The sequence below is a fragment of the Emys orbicularis genome, chromosome 11 (genome assembly GCF_028017835.1).
Source record: "Emys orbicularis isolate rEmyOrb1 chromosome 11, rEmyOrb1.hap1, whole genome shotgun sequence".
Lineage (NCBI taxonomy): Eukaryota > Metazoa > Chordata > Testudines > Emydidae > Emys > Emys orbicularis.
In genome coordinates, this window is record NC_088693.1 from 67,341,959 (window position 1) to 67,359,854 (window position 17,896).

General features: G+C 41.7%; 1 protein-coding gene across 1 annotated transcript in view; it reads left to right on the top strand.

Moving 5' to 3' along the window:
* The window catches only part of SPAG16 (sperm associated antigen 16), a 771,051-nt gene that overhangs the window by 620,041 nt on the left and 133,114 nt on the right, over positions 1 to 17,896 (top strand). The gene's annotated exons all lie outside the window — the stretch shown is intronic.

A 17,896-nucleotide genomic window follows, 5' to 3' on the forward strand; every position in this document is an offset into this window, starting at 1 on the left:
AAAGTCAGTTAGAATTTAGCAGGGGTATGTTAGTAGACATCCTCTACTTTTGGATCTTCTGCATCCCAATCAGGTGCCTTAAGCATAAGACTATCTTTCCTCCTCTGTTATGCAGCAGAGCCTTACTGCTTCAAGTGCCAGAGTACGTCTGTGGCCATGTGTAGGAGGGGGTTGGATCTGCTCCCTCATGCAGATGTGACCATTAAATTCTTTGGACATTGTGGTGACCAGACTCTCAGTTGTTTATTCCATAAACACTTTGTCATTCCAGGCATCAGTCAAATGCTCCGTAGTAGAAGATGGGATGGGGGAGACCTAAAAAAAAACCTTCATCCTCATGAGCGAGTCTTAGGCTACATCTACACTACAGGGGGGGGTCGATTTAAGATACGCAAATTCAGCTACGCGAATAGCGTAGCTGAATTCGACGTATCAGATCCGACTTACCCTGTTGTGAGGACGGCGGCAAAATCGACTGCCACGGCTCCCAGTCGACGGCGCTTACTCCCACCTCCGCTGGTGGAGTAAGCGCGTCGATTCGGGGATCGATTGTCGCGTCCTGACGAGACGCGATAAGTCGATCCCCAAGAGATCGATTTCTACCCGCCGATTCAGGCGGGTAGTGTAGACCAGGCCTTAGGGTTTGACCATGTTCCCATTGAAGTCAGTGGGACTCTTAATGATATAATCAAAAATATCCATTAATAATAAAATATTCTTTTCATGTACATAATTTTAATTTTTAAAACAAAGGACCAAATTCAGACCTGGTGTAAAATAGTGCAACACCAATGACTGGAAATGTGGTGTACTTGCTTTCCCCAGGTCTGAATTCAATACAAATGTCTAATTTTCTTACAAGATAAAAAACATAATGAAAAATACATTAGATGTTCTTTAATACTGTACCCTTTAAAAAGATCTGCAGAATGTCACAAAGTAATTACTAAGTCTCCTTCAGAGTTAAGACTTTAAAGGGAAAGCTCCCCAAAGGAGTTTATTACAATCAGAATTAGATAAAGACATTTGATTATGTTTTAGGCACTACTGATCTACGGTGCATATATTTAGAGGTCTATTACTAATTGAAAGCCACAAGTGTTCATATTTTTTATCTTTAATAAGATATAATAACATACAAGAGGTCTTTACACAAAGTAATCGGTAACATTAGTACCATTGTTACCAAGATTTTTCACAAATGTACTGTAGCAATAATTCTAAAAGGAAAAGCATAATTAGCTCAAACTTAAAGTAACTTAGATCAATCAATTAATATTTGCAAATGGCTGATGACAGTGGTAGACTCAGTCTTGTTATTATAATTATTAATTATTTGTATTCTGTAAGTGCCACCTGAGACTGGCAACCCATTGTGCTTTAGGACTGTATGCCATACGCGTAGTAAGAGATGCTCCCTACCCCAAAGACCTCAGTCTAAACAGGCAAGAAGGACAAAGAGTTGGGGGAACAGAAGTGTTTATTCCCATTTTACAAATGGGGAACTCAAGTGCTAGGAGATTAAATGACTTGCAAAAGTCACAGAGAATCTGTGGCAGCACCAAGAATTCAGCCCCGATCTCCTGAGTTCTCGTTTAGTGCCTCAGAATTGACCCTTAATCACACGACCATCCTCCTTGTTTAATTACCATAGAACAAAAACCTAATCGAGATGTACAGTAGTTTATGAAATATGAGAAGCAAGTTTCCAACATCTGTCTTATCAGCTTTGTGAATCATCCAGACGATAATGGATCTGTTTGACCAGATGAAATAACAGAGTTGATGCTTCCTCAGTTGAAGTGCAAAATAAAACATGACAAAGAGAATGGAGCACAATTTTTGCCTTGATGTACTGGCGTTCAAACTTTTCTCCTTAGATTGCGTTTCATTCTTCCCCCGCATGCAAGAAAACCATGGTCCACTGCTTTGACACTCTGGCATGTTGTTGAGTTAAATATATCATAAGACTTTTTAATGTGGCAAGAAAAAGAAAACAGACCAAGGCAGCGGGCTCATCCATGAATAACTAAAATAATAACAATAATAGGGATGAAGATGCAGAAAGCTCACATGAGAATTAAACCAGATTCCTTTCTAAAGCTTTTGAAAAAGACTCATTGCCAGAGGCAGAATGCGTTAGTTTAACATGCCCTGCCAGTCACTTACTTCTTTCTTCAAAAACTATCCTTAAAACACAACTCCATTCCTTTGCTAATATTTTATTCACTCTCATTGAAAAGTCCAACTCATTTGATTTAGGAAAGGGGTAAATTACACTATGCTAGTGAGTAGGTAGAAAGGATTAGTAAACTCATTACAGCTTCATAGGTATCGCATGAAAAGTCTGCCAAGAACGTTTAGTGCAATAGAAATGATTTGATCCTGATTCCTAGATTGTAGGGTCTTTGTACAGCGTTGAGCAATGTGGGATTCTGGTTTATGACCGAGGCTCCTAGCTGCTACCTCAGTACAAACAATAAATAATAACAATAGTAGTGATCCTTATAGATAACACTTGAAGCTATCCATTTTGATATGGCCACAAATGACTTCATGGATGAGAACTTAAGACAAGAGTGATGCAGGTTGTCTTCTAGATGGACTTGTATTAAGTGCAAGCTAAGGGCTTGATTATGAGTTACTCCACTCCTCCATTGTGCTGGCTAGTGCAGTTAAACTGGCTCATAGAAGGAGTAAACTGTAGCAGGTATAGGACACATTATTTCCCCCAGAATAGTACAGCTGTACACTGTCCCTGCTCGCAATTTACCACTAAGACTGTAAACACTTTGGGGGCAGGGACTGTCATTTACTATATGTGTATACAGTGCCTAGCACAATGAGACACGAGCCTGGTTGAGCCCTCTCGGTGCTATTGTAATATAGATGTTAAATTCTAATAACAAAGAAAGGAGAAGTCTCATAGTACAGACCCATCGATGCATGCACTGCTGATATTGAAAGGAAGGACTGGAGCTACAGAATGCCTTCCAAGATTGTTTGGGTTAGATGGGTTCTTCTTAACCAGAAGGGGTGCTGATTGCCTTTGTTCAAATCTGACAATACTTGTTAGGCAAGCTTTAAACTAGGTAGCAATTAACAAGCATTCATGTAATTCAAGTGATTTGGAGTAGACTTCAAATATACAAAGCAAGGCTGAAGATGGAACTGTTCTGAAATAAAAGATTAAGACCATTGTTTGTATTGACCCACTAAATCATCTGTACAGGAATGCCAGAAGCACAAGCAACATGCACAAAGATCTAGAAATCATATTAAATTATAGAGATTATGATATTCTGGATATAATAGAAACTAATAATTCTCATAAGTGAAATGCCAATATTGATGGGTATAACCTACAGAAGGGAGAGAAAGGGAAGAGGAAGTGGAGGTTTTGTGGTCTATTCCTAATGCCCAATGTTTGAAGCAGCCTACATGGGGGATCTATGCAGTACCGCTTCCCCTTGTAAGTGGGGTAGAGGAGGATCCATATAAAGGAGAAGTCACTCATAGCCATCTATGTCGCATCCCTTCTCACACTTTGGGTGCTACCATGTGATAGTCTCATTTAGAGCTCTTACAACTCTCCAGTCAATAGAGTTGTGGATGTTCAGCACCTCTGAAAATCGGAACTTGGGTGTCTCAAGTTGCACACCCAAAGTGAGTGTCCATTTTTGCAAATTTGGGCCAATGTCTTTATGAAAGTCTATGGTGGCTGCCCTCAGAGCTAATTCCAGTCTCAATATTGTTTTTCTATTGAAAATTAGCTTCACTGAGACTTAATTCAGAATAAATCTGCTATTTGAGAATATTCATTACTGCACCTGAGAAAAGTATTAGTAATATTTGTAATGACTGACTCGCCTTTGCAATTTATATGAACTGAACCTTGTGAAAGGAACCATATGAAACTATGGATAATTAGATGAGTACATATTGGACCAGATTTTTAACAGTACTCAGCATGGAGAGATTGTTTGTAAATCTGGCTAATAAGCTCTTATGAAATCCTGCCCTCAACTATCGGTACTGAGTAGAGCTGTCCAGAGGACAACAGTTACATTTTGTGACAACTTTTGAGGTTTCAAAATTTGTTTTCATTTTGCATTGGAAAGAAGGTTCCAAGTACAAGTCCCTGCTCTACCAGATTTTGAGCACAATTTTTTATCCCAGATCATGCCAAATCAGATTGCACATGGGTCTCCCACATCCCAGGCCAGTACCCTAACCATCCAGGTATTGACAGTCTTTACCGGAGACCCAGTTGAAGTTTCATGGAAACTGCTAAGTCTTTGCAAAATGTTGGCCCTTTGACAAAACAGCATATTTTGCTAAATGTTCCAACCCGCTGTAGCGCTGAGTACTTTGGAAAATCTAGTCTATGGTGATTGGAGTCATTTTTCAAAACCTCATAATCAGAAAGTTGACGTGTTGTCCCTCATTGCTTTCTGAGAAATGTAGATGATGACTGACCATTGTTCATTTTTCATTATTTTGTTTCCAACATTTCTTTGTAATATGCCAGAAATAAGTTTTGAAATATTACATCCCCTGCAAATGAACCTAAACATTTCATTATAGTTATACCTTAATACTGGTTTGCAGGTCATTACCTTCTCCTTTGGAAGGGAATGGATGTCTTCAAGTCTAAATGCCTCTATTTGTTTGATGACCCCATGCTTTTTCTTGCATTCATTACCTCCAGGAAAGAAATGAAAATTAGGATTCTAAGGCTTAGACACAGAATCTGACCCATTTTAAAGTTGTAATAATCTGGAGCCTGATCCTGGATTCCTGTAATTGCCACTGAAGTCAACAAGCTGCATTCTGTTCTCCCAGACTAATATACACCAAAAGTAGCTACACTGACTTAGGTTGTATTACTCTAGATATACATCAATGTATCTGATTTCAGAATCTGGACTCCCTATATTCTAAAATTCCACAGAATCATAAAATCATAGATATATAGGGCTGGAAGGGACTTTAAGAGGTCATGTAGTCCAGCCCTCTGAACTGAGGCAGGACCAAGTACACCTAGAAGACCATCCCTGACAGGTGTGTGTCTAACCTGTTCTTAAAAAACCTCCAGTGAGGGGGATTCCACAACCTCCCTCGGAAGCCGATTCCAGAACTTAACTATCCTTACAGTTAGAATTTTTTCCCTAATATCTAACCTAAAACTTCCTTGCTGCAGATTAAGCCCATTGTTTCTTGTCTACATTCAGTGGACACAGAGAATAGTTGATCACCGTCCTCTCTGTAACAGTCCCCTCAGTGTTCTTTTCTCAAAACTAAACATGCCCCGATTTTTTAATCCTTTCCTTATAGGTCAGGTTTTCTAAAACTTTGAACATTTTTGTAGCTGTCCTCTTTCCTAAAGTGTGAACATAGTACTCCAGCTGAGGCCTCACCAGTACCAAGTAGAGCAGCACAATTTCCTTCCATATCTTACATACAACACTCCTGTTGTTATACCCCAGAATGATATTAGCCGTTTCTTGCAACTGCATCACATAGTTGAGTCATACTCAAATTATGATCCACTATAGCTCCCAGATCCCTTTTAGGAGCAGTACTACCTCCATGGCCAGTTATTCTCCATATTGTAGTTGTGCATTTTATTTTTCCTTCTTAAGTGAAGTACTTTGCACTTGACGTTATTGAATTTCATCTTGTTGATTTCAGATCCATTCTCTAACTTGTCAAAGTTGTTTGGAATTCCAATCCTATCTTCCAAAGTGCTAGCAATCCCTCCCAGCTTGGTGGTGTTCATAAATTTTAATAGCATACTCTCTACTCTATTATCCAAGTCATTAATGAAAATATCACCCCACTAGATAAGTGTCCCCAATTTGACAGTGAACCATTGATACCTACTCTTCGGGTATGGTCTTTCAACCAGTTTTGCACTCACCTTATAGTAATTTAATCTAGAGCACATTTCCAAACTTTGTTTATGAGAATCTCATATGGGTTTGTGTCCAAAGCCCTACTAAAATCCAGATATATTACATCTTACATTTCCCTCCCACTCCATCCACTATACCAGTAACCCTGTCACACAAGCTAATTAGGTTGGTCTGGCATGATTTGTTTTTGACAAATCCATGTTGGTTACTACTTTATATCTCTATTATCTTCTAGGTGTTTACAAACTGATTGTTTAATAATTTGTTTCAGGATCTCTCCAGGTATCAAAGTTAGGCTGACTGGTCTATAATTCCCCACGTCCTCTTTGTTACCATTTTTAAAGATAGGTGCTATGTTTTTCCTTTTCCAGTCCTCTGGGACCTCACTTGTCCTCCATAACAAAGATAATTGTTAATTATTCTGATATAACTTCAGGTAGATCCTTAAGGTACCCTAGGATGAATTTCATAGCCCTGCCAACTTGAATACATCTAACTTATCTAAATATTCTTTAACCTCTTCTTTTCCTACTTTGACTTGCATTCCTTCCCTCTTGTTGTTAACATTAATTGTGTTAGAATCTAATCACTATTTATTTAGTGAAGACTGAAGCAAAATAGGAATTAAACAACTCAGCCTTCTTCATATTGTCTGTGACTAGTTCTGCTTCCCCAATAAGTAGAGAGCCTACACTATCCTTCATCTTTCTCTTGCTCCTAATATATTTATAGAATCTCCTATTGCCTCTTATGTCCCATGCAAGGCATAACTCATTTTGTGCATTAGCCTTTCTGATTTTGTCCCTACATGCTCTCATCCTTAGCAATTTGTCTATGTTTCTGCTTTTTATTTTCATGTAATTAAAAAGCTCCTGACAGAGCTATATTGCTATTGCTATTCTTCCAATCTTTCCTTTGCTTCAGGTTGGTTTGCTGTTGCTCCTTTAATATTGTCTCTTTGAGAAACTGCCAACTCTTCTCAGTGCAGTGCACAACACTTTCAAAAGAAAAGCCTAGGAGCTTAAATTCATAACTTTGCTAGACACTAAAAATCACGGACCGAACAGAGACCTTGGATTTATGGCTTATAGCAATCTGTAACCCACTAACCCTCCTTTTTGTTCTTTGACTATAGGGATGTTAACAGGCCACTTCACCTTGAATGGTCCCCTAGAATATGTGGTAACTACTTATGCTAAAATATCTGTTCTGCTTTGCATTTAGCTGTGATGCTCGGTGTACTTTTTCCAGAACTGAAGAGCTCTGTGCAGCTCGAAAGTTTGTCTCTGTCACCAAAAGAAATTGGTCCAATAAAAGATATTACCTCACCCATCTTAGTTCTTAGTTGGTAGTGGTTCACCGCCCAACCCCCTCCCCCTTAGTGCCTTCTCACCACCTACAGCTAGCATCAGAGCTTTGGGTGTTGTTTTCACCTCTCATTTTCAGTCTCAGTTTGTGGAGAGTTTTTCCTCTAGATAATAGTTAGTAATACCTCACGTTTAGTTTAGTGTTCGTACAGTGTTAGAGTAGTTGACCGCCCTGTGTGTGATGACCTCACCAGGGTTCAAGCATTGTCCATCATGTAGCGGGGGAGCATCCCCAATAGTAATCCCTGCACAGTCTCAGTGAGGGTCACATTAAGGAATGGTGCTTTTTCTTAAGTCATTCAAAAAGAGGACTCAGATGGCAAGAGACTTACAGCTAAAGCAGCGCCTTCTGGAGCAGGTCATGAGGCCCACTTTGGACCATGGCCCTTGTCTTATAGGCAGTCCCCTTCAGAACCAGCTAGTGATGCCACTGTATGTTTGAACTCTGGGGTTTCTCCCAAGAGGAAGAGGACTCATACCCCCCTCCTCTGATGTTGTGAGGAAGAGGTCCCATGAGACTAATCGGGACCACTCCATGGTTCAGGGAGACTCTTCCTCATCATGTAAGAGATGTGCTGACCGGCACCATACTCCTGCCAGCACATGGGCAGGAGCAGGTCCATCAGTTCCCCGATACCACACAGAGATCAGTGGGGGTCCACAGCGCCGACTCCAGTTCTGGGCATGGCGTGGTCTGTTGAGTTCAATACTGCTGACATTGGCAGTATTGAACTGTCTCCACACTGCTGGTGTATCAGGCAGCATCAGACCTGCTTTGCCTCTTAGTCCCTGACTCTCCACTAGTTCAGGAGTTTTCTGGTGCTGTAGCTTCACTGATTCATCCTCGGTTGTGCCTTTGGCACCATTTGGCTGTATCTTAGAGCTGCTGGGTTTGTCGGCACTTCACCACTGCCGGGTCCCAGACTGTGGAATGGAGGCCGACACAGTGCTTGGCACTGAAGGCCCCTCGATGCTGGTGTGCCCTTCAGCACCATCCTTGCCCTGGCAGCAGATTCCATTGTCCAGTTCAGTGCTATCCTTGGCCTCAGTGCCTGTGCCTCTTCTGATACCAGGTGGGAGTGTGTACCACTGATGCAGATTCCCCATTGCACTTCAGCACTGATGCTGCCCCGTGTTGGGCTTCGGATGACTCCGATCCTTTGTTTTCCTCCTCAGGGATTGCTCTCCTGTTGTTACTGGAGAATCTCCAAGACTCCTCGAGATCCAGGTCAGGGTCATTCTCCTCTTTGTTGTCATCAATAGGCACCGGAGACCATCCTCAGATTACCATCAGTGCCAAGATTGGCATCATTCCCACAGTTGGGACAGGGGCTCTTGTTCCAGTGCTACTGGCCATCAAGGGCTTATCTATTTGCCCAGTGGCCTCCTTGGAATCCTTGGGATACTCCTCATTTATTGAGGTCCTGCTCTTCAACCCACTGAAGAGCAAGATCACTGGTCCTCTTGTTCTTGAACCACCTCAGTTACAAGCAACTGCTAAGTCCATTCCCTCTGGATTTCCAGGGTTTTCCCAGCCAGATCCTGTGACTCAAGAACAGGACCAGTCATTGGCACAGCAAACTGCTTCTTTGTCCTTTCCAGACAACTCTACCATGCTGGGCTCATAGGAATGCCCATACTGGGTCAGACCAAAGGTCCATCTAGCCCAGTATCCTGTCTTCTGACAGTGGCCAATGCCAGGTGCACCAGAGGTAATGAACAGAATCATCAAGTGATCCATCCCCTGTCGCTCTTTCCCAGCTTCTGGCAAACAGAGGCTAGGGATACCATCCCTGCCCATCCTGGCTAATAGCCATCGATGGACCTATCCTCCCTGAACTTATCCAGTTCTTTTTTGAACCCTGTTATAGTCTTGGCCTTCACAACATCCTCTGGCAAAGATTTCTACATGTTGACTGTGTGTTGTGTGAAGAAATACTTCCTTTTGTTTATTTTAAATCTGCTGCCTATTAATTTCATTTGGTGACCCCTAGTTCTTGTGTTATAAGAAGGAGTAAACAATACTTCCTTATTTACTTTCCCCACACCAGTCATGATTTTATAGACCTCTATTATATCCCCCCTTAGTCATTTTTTTTCTAAGCTGAAAAGTCCCAGTCTTATTAATCTCTCCTCATATGGAAGTTGTTCCATACCCTTAACCATTTTTGTTACCCTTTTCTGTACCTTTTCCAATTCCAATGTATCTTTTTTGAGTTGGGGTGACCAGATTTGCAGCCAGTATTCAAGATGTGGGTGTACCATGGATTTATATAGAGACATTATGATATTTTCTGTATTTTGATCTATCCCTTTCCTAATGATTCGTCACATTCTGTTAGCTTTGACTGCCGTTGCACATTGAGTGGATGTTTTCAGAGAACTATCCACAGTAACTCCAAGATCCCTTTCTTGAGTGGCAACAGCTAATTTAGGCTCAATCATTGTATACGTATACTTGGGATTATGTTTTGCAATGTGCATTACTTTGTATTTATCAACATTGAATTTTATCTGCGAATTTGTTGCCCAGTCACCCAGTTTTGTGAGAGGTCCCTTTGTAACTCTTCACAGTCTGCTTGAGTAGTTTTGTATTATCTGCAAAAATTTGTCACCTCACTGTTTACCTCTTTTTCCAGATCATCTATGAATATGTTGAACAGTACTGGTCTCAGTACTGAAAACTGACCATTTATTCCAACCCTTTGTTTCCTATCTTTTAATCAGTTACCGATCCACGAGAGGACCTTTCCTCTTTTCCCATGACAGTTTACTTTGCTTAAGAGCCTTTGGTGAGAGATCTTGTCAAAGGCTTTCTGAAAATCTAAGAACACTATATCCACTGGATCCCCCTTGTCCACAAGCTTGTTGACCCCCTCAAAGAATTCTAGTAGATTGGTGAGGCATGATTTCCCTTTACAAAAACTATGCTGACTCTTCCCCAACAAATCATGTTCATCTACATGTCTGATAATTCTGTTCTTTACTATAGTTTCAACCAGTTTGTTCAGTGCTGAAGTTAAGCTTACTGGCCTGAAATTGCTGGGATTGCCTCTGGAACCTTTTTTTTTAAAAATGGCGTCACATTAGCTATCCACTATCATCTGGTACAGAAGCTGATTTAAATGACAGGTTACATACCACAGTAGTTCTGCAATTTCACATTTGAGTTCCTTCAGAACTCTTGGGTGAATATCATCTGGTGCTGGTGACTTATCACTGTTTAGTTTATCAATTTGTTCCAACACTTCCTGTAATGACACCTCAATCTGGGACAGTTCCTCAGATTTGTCACCTAAAAAGAATGGTTCAGGTTTGGGAATCTCCCTCACATCCTCAGCTGTCAAGATCAATGCAAAGAATTCATTTAGTTTCTCTGCAATGGCCTTATTGTCTTTGAGTGCTCCTTTGGCATCTCGATCGTCCAGTGGCCCCAGTGGCTGTTAGCAGGCTTCCTGCTTCTGATGTACTTAAAAAAATGTTTGCTTTTAGTTTTTGCGTCTTTGGCTAGCTGTTCTTCAAATTCTTTTTTGGCCTTCCTAATTATATTTTTACATGTCACTTGCCAGAATTTATGTTCCTTTCTATTTTCCTCAATAGGATTTAACTTCCACTTTTTAAAGGATGCCTTTTTGCCTCTCACTGCTTCTTTTACTTCGTTGTTTAGCCACGGTCGCACTTTTTTGGTCCTCTTACTATGGTTTTTAATTTGGGATTTACATTCCTTTTCCTGAATGCCTGAGGACTTTAAGGCATATCAGGACCTCTTTGGGCATATATGGCCACTACCTTAGGCCTCTAGGCTGAATTTCTGCAGGAGAACATGCTTATGCTGAGGGTATTCTTCAATCATCAGCTCCAGGGAAAGTAGCCCTCCTGATAAATGAGCTTCTCTTGGAGCCTGCAAAGGCCCTCTGGAAATTCCCACTTCATTGCCTCCCACAGCAAAGCATGTGGCCAAATGATACTTTGTCCTTGTGCATGTTTCTGAGGGTTTCTACTCCCACCCATCCCCTAACTCCCTTGTGGCAACTTCAGCAAATGACAGAGCATGACAGGGAAGGTATAAGTCGACATCTAAAGACAAAGAGTCCAAGACGATTGAATGATGGGGAGGAAGATTTATACCTCCTCTTCCCTGCAGATGTGCATCATGAGCCAGCAGATGTTGCTGTCCAAATATGACTTTGTTAATTGGGTGGCCATGTCTAAGTTTGCAGACAAGTTGCCAGAAGCCTCCAGGGAAGAGTTTAAGGCATTAATTGCAGAACTCTGTCTGGTAGCCAAGACTCCGTTACTGTTAGCTCTGGACATGGTGGATGCCTCGGCCAGAATTATGGCATCAGCTGTGACCATGAGGAAGTCATTATGGCTGCAGAATTTGGGTACAGCGCCCAATGTGCAGCAGATCATTGAGGTCTTAACCTTTTCATAGTAGGGTTTCTTTTTCAGAAAAGACTGATGATGCCCTGCACTCTTTTAAGGATTCCCAAGCTACTCTGCATTCCCTGGGAGTTTATAATCTGTCTGTAAAGAGACACCACTATGGCAGTCAGCAGCAACAGTAGCAATTCCACTTGCAGTGTTTCTTCAGACAGTCATAATTTCCTTTAAGGCAGCCAGAAGGGACATAGATCCCAGAGGTAAAGGCCCCCTGGTTCTGGAGTTAGCCAGTCGACGCATCCTCCCCTGGCATCCAGTAAGTGCCCATTTTGACTTGTGTCCTGGGCAGTGATCCCGTGGTGACCTCTCCATCTCCATTCCCCCCATTTGGAGGCTGGCTGGCTCATTACTAGGGATGCAGCCCTATGCTCTGGGTGTCCCTAAACCAGAAAGTGGGACTGGATAACCAGATGGATCCGTCATTAAATTGCCCTGTTCCATTCACTCCCTCTGAAGCTTCTGGCACCAGCCATTGTCGGAAGACAGGATACTGAGCTAGATGGACCATTGGTCTGACCCAGTATGGCCATTCTTATGTTTTTATGTTCTTTCTAGCTCTCAGGGTGGTTAAGCTCTGGAACAGGCTTCCAAGGGAGGCTTGGAATCCCCATCATTGGAGTTTTTTAAAAATAGGTTGGACAAACACCTGTCAGGGATGGTCTAGATTTACTTGGTCCTGTCTCAGCGCAGGAGTCTGGACTTGATTACTTCTAAAGGTCTTTTCCAGCCCTACATTTCTATGATGTAACCCCTCTGTTAAGATCACCTTTTTTATATACATCCCCATGGAGTTTTGTCACCTGACCCCTTTGAGCCTAGTTTAAAGACCTTCCTCACTAAATTGGCGATTCGGTGTGTGAAAATGGTCTTCTATTTCTTGGTCAGCTTATCCCCCATCTCTTCCCAGCAGTCCCCCTTCCTAGAATAGTATCCTATGGTTGAGGAAGCCAAAGCCATCCTGTCAACACCACCTTTGCAGCCACGCATTCATCTCCAGGATTTGCATGTCCCTGCCTGAGCCCTTACCCTCTCCCTGGCAATTGGATGAGAACACCATCTGCACCACTGATTCTTTCACCCTGGCTCCCAGAGTTCTGTTTTCACTGCCGATCTGCTCAGGGTCATACCTATATCTACACTCTATAGCTGACCTCTCACTCCCCATCCTCAAAGGAAACCTGCACAACACTTTCAAAAGATGAGCCTGGGAGTTTAAATTCAGGACCTTGCTAGACACTAAAAATCACGGTCTTAATAAAGACACTGAAATTATGGCTTATTACAACAATCTATAACCCACTAACTCTCCTTTTTTCCTGTGACCTTAGCGGTGTAACAAACCACTTCACCGTGAATAGTCCCTTAGAATATGTGCTAACTACTTATGCTAATCAATCTGTTCAGTTTCTGTGACACTTGGAGTATCTTTCCCAGACCTGAAGAAGAGCTCTGTGTAGCTCAAAAGCTTGTCTCTCTCACCAACAGAATTTGGTCCAATAAAAGATATTACCTCACCCACCTTGTCTCTCTAATATCCTGGGACTGACACGGCTATAACCACACTGCATACAGGGTTATATCTGGCAGTATCATTAGTGCCCACATAGATGAGCAGCAGGTCGTGGTCAGAGGGACAGATGAGCCTCTGCAACCTTTTGGTATAGTCTCCTTCTCTTGGATGGGGTGGCTGGAAGTCTCCCAGTCTTGTGGGAAGGTGGCTTCTCTTCCTCAGCTACTGGGGTCTCCTCCTCACCTCCTGTTGCCAGTACAACATAATACAGTTCTTGACCTTGGGGGATGCAGTTCTAGATGAGGGATAAAGCACTGCCTACTGCCCAAGGTGGCCAGCAGCCAGAGTCCTCCTTGTAGAGAAGCCTTTTCTCCTTCCTCCTCTGGTGCTGCTGTAGTCATCTGTAGTTGGCTGCATTATGTGTTCGTCTATTCTTTGACTGCATTGATAAGACATTTAAAGGACAAAACAGACATTTCTTTAGACCATACAAAAATCATTTTTAATGCTTTCCTTGCTGGTGCGGTGGCAGCAACAGATTATACTAGGTCAGCCTTATTAATGGCGTTCACTGATTTGGGAATGGATTCCTTTGCATCCTCCCAGTTCTTTTGCCATTGTTTTTTGTGTGGATTTATTATTAATATTGAAGAGGGTGAGAGGCCTGATCTTACTACCCTCACTCACATTAATTGTCCATACGTAGGCATGTAACCAACCACTGAAGGTGAGATTGTCCCGAGCCATAGAATGGGTGCATAGCAGAGGAGAACAAGGGTGCCTGTCCTGCAAACACTTATGCCTGTGCTTAACTTTAAGCAGATTAGTAGTCCTACAGAAGTTAAGTGTTTGGAAGATCAGGGCCAAGGAATCTTCCTTTGCACCCCCTTAAGGGATAAGCACAACCAGAGTTCCTGGAGTGCAAGTTTTCCCATATGGGGTGGGGAATAAGCAGGATCTTTTTTCTCCCCTGTCCCTCTGTGCTGGCCTATGAATCTAGACCACTGAGGAGAGAAGTCCAAGGATGATGCAGCATTCACATTCTTCCTGAGGCACAGTACCTCACAAAACTGCCACTGGGGCAATACAGCTCCATCTCGTTTCCTACCCTGGGCTGCTAAATGCCACAACACAAGCTAGACTGTCAATGGGACTAGTTGCATGATGGGTAAAGACTGATCAAGAAGAGTCCATGAGCCAGGGTTCCAGGATCAGGGCAAATATTGTAAAATGAAATTGTTTGCTGAGGAGCTAACATGAGAAAAAGTTATACCAGAATGTATAATCTATTATAAGCAGATCTGTGGAAAGCGCCTTGGCTTGTTTTTAAAAATTTATACATTTAACACCCAGACTTCATAAGATATGCCTTTCACATTTTCCTCATATACCGGAAAAAACTATGACTCTTTCTGCATCACCTCAGTGAGTAGAGGGGGAAAAAGCCTTCCTGAGTTTGGCAGCACTTCTCAGTCTCTTTCGATTGCTATATGGTAATCTTGAGCCATTCATCGCACTGTTCAGTTATTTTACCCTGTTCTTTCAACGTCCTGCCTGAGATTCACAGGGTCTTTGTTGGGACAATATTTTTTCCCCAGGAGTTTTGACACTGATTTAAATGCATTTCCCTTCTACATACCTCAAGTAACCTCCCTCTTTCTCCCCCCTTCCCCCCGGCCATATTTCCAGAATTCTTCCAATATTCCTCTGAAAAACTCTATTATGTATAGCTGTGATAAAATGTGCAGACACTCCCTTGCAAGAGGTACCTAGCCCTACCATATAGCCCTTGAGCCCCTAGGCATTGCATCATGAGCTGAATCAGTAAAACACATTGGGTGTCAGTGTACTGAAGAAAAAGGGGCATGGATTATTCTTATAGCTGATGAAAAACCAGAGAATTCTATAGACATGAGTTGCCCTCTTGATACAGCTTTTATGTTGTTTGAAATTTATATTAGGTGTACACTGTACTGGGTAAAATACCTGAAACTATGTGATGGTCAACTCATGATTTCCCTCAGGAAGAAATATGGCCAGAGACTTTGGTGATGTGTGTTTTGTTGGTTGACTCACAACCTTATCAAACTAGAAACCGTAATAGGGAGATTTTTTATTTTCATGTATTTATTTAGCTTAGGCCTTCTATGACCCAATCAATCACCCCTTAATGCCAGCTAGCAAGAGGGTTATAAAATATCCTGATTCAGGTATGTACATTCTGCTTCACCAAAGAATGTCATGTGATGCCTTAAATGAAAGCCGGGTCACACTGCTCTGTGATATCATTGTGAAATGTATGTACAGATACTATGAAGCACTTATGTTCTGAAATATGTTCTTAGACTCAGTATCACAGTAGAGATGGAGAAACAGGTTTTTGTCAGACAAAAGATGTTTATTCGCCTTTCTCTCTGTCACATGTAAATTAAGAATGTAAGCTAACAGTGAATGACCATTTACATAGGAAGTTATCAAAGAGATGTAGTCAGCAGAAAAGAACACAAAAACAAGTGAATGGGGGAGTGGGTTATACTGTTTCTGAGTACAGGTAATTAACTTTGGGGATATAAGTAGAAGTCAAAGAAGACACTCCCTTATGGTGAACCTAGGAAGTAAATGGGCAGTGCGTTTACATTCATGAAAATAGGATTTCTGCCTGCCTTGATAGAAGAAGCTGCGAAAGGCTTTGGGTGAGATAAATTTCATTAGACAGGAGGTTAATCTAATAGATAAATTTAGTCTCTAGAAAGCATGCTATGATTTTGTTTTACATGTAATCTTTTGTTTCCAATGTCCTTCCTCACTATCTCTTGACTCGCTGGTAGTAAACTTATGCTTGCCTTCACTATAAATATATCTAAGTGCTGTGATATTAAGAAAAGGGCCGATCCTGAGATGAATCATACAAATTGGTGTGTACACTGTTTCCTTGGGGACAGCAGATGTGGTAATTTTGAGTAGCCAGTGTCAGGGGCTGGGTATCACTGGGGAATGCTTCAAAGGGAGTCATGGTCTGGGGTACAACTATTAACCTGCAAGGCAAAGCAAGGGCTGGAATAGCTCAGAGGAGAGTGCTTGGGTGGCTAACAGGCTGGTGTTGCCAGGGAGACGACACCCAGTTAAGTACAAGCATGTCTCCCTGATGCTGGTGGCAGGGAGTAACAAGGTGACTCAGTCCCCAAGAACTGTCACACCTCCTATGAACTTTCTCTTCTGGTGTTTAAACCCTTTCACAATAGGGTTATATTAAACCTGTACAGCTATTTAGAAATGGCTAATATAGAGATACAATTCTGCCCACATGTGGCCCTCACTGAAGAAAATGAGTTTTATTTGGTTAAGGTCTACAGAGTGAGGGATCTTAATAATATACCTTACAGAAAGGTCTCATGTTTTGTCCTAGTGGCATCAAAAGGCTCTATATGGATGCTGTCAGACATGTACCTTTTGAAACATCCTCTTTGCTGTTTCCATCAGTGAATATAAGTCCTGGCTATTCTGTGAATTATTTGTCACAGCAAAACCACTGATTTTTTTCTGAGCTCAGTAACCTCACTGACAAAAGTAGCTCCTCTTTAAATTCCTCCAATAGCACCATCTGCACTGGAGGTCTAGGGCAGGTTATGATTATGCTATATTGCAATGAAAGATTAAGTATTATATTGATTGAGTTTTGATGAGATTACTGTACTAATTATATTTATTTATATTTTTAATGACTAGTTTTATTAGCAGTCAGTTACCACATAAGCTTTCTCTGCATTGTAAAATTAACATAACCCTTAATGAAAATAACTTTAAAAATCAAAATGTTAGTGCTGGTTAACTTCAACTGTAGTTAGCATTTAAATCTTTTTTGCATATAAAATTGATCTGCAATTAATGTGAAGTTAACCTGACAATTTTTATGAACTTCCCCCCTGAAATATGGTTTTTAGACATTTTACAAAATAATTTCTCATTCACTCTCTATTTTCCAAAAGGCAAAACATGGAAAATGAAAGCATTTAAAGATACAATTTCAGTTACAAATTCACAGTTACCAGGTTAACTGCATCTTTCCTGGACTCTATGAGCTGCTCCCCACCCCCAACCCCTTTAGGTCTCAGGCCTCTAGACATTTCCTGTCTCTTAGGATGGAATCATGCGGGTCACCTACTCTCAGACCAGGCTCTGGGTTGAAGTCCCCTGTGTATTGACAATGGTTACCTCAGCAGATCTGACTTTTGTCCAGGCCCTGCAATTCTGTTCCCTCCAGGGCAATGGCAGTGGTCATCGGTGATCAAAGAGCCAGCTTTAAGTCACATATTATTTATTTAGAACAAAAGCCTTTAAGAGAAAACATCTTAAAAACATGGGAAAAGGATCTGGACATGTCTAGTTTATCAGGTGTTCAACCATCTTCCACATGGGGACCAGCTCCATGGAAAGCACCTGGCAAATCACCCCACTTCCCCCAAATCATGTCACCTTTTCACAGTTTATAGCCCTTTGATCTGGTAACTCCCTGCTTTGGCAAGACAAGGTTTGCAACTTGTTGGAGACAGGATCCTTGAAACTAACAGCTTGCCCCACTGTCTTTCAAGTGAGTGCTTGAGCGTTCTTATCTGAGAAGCCATTCTCTCATCTTCATGCACAGACCCCATTGAATGTGG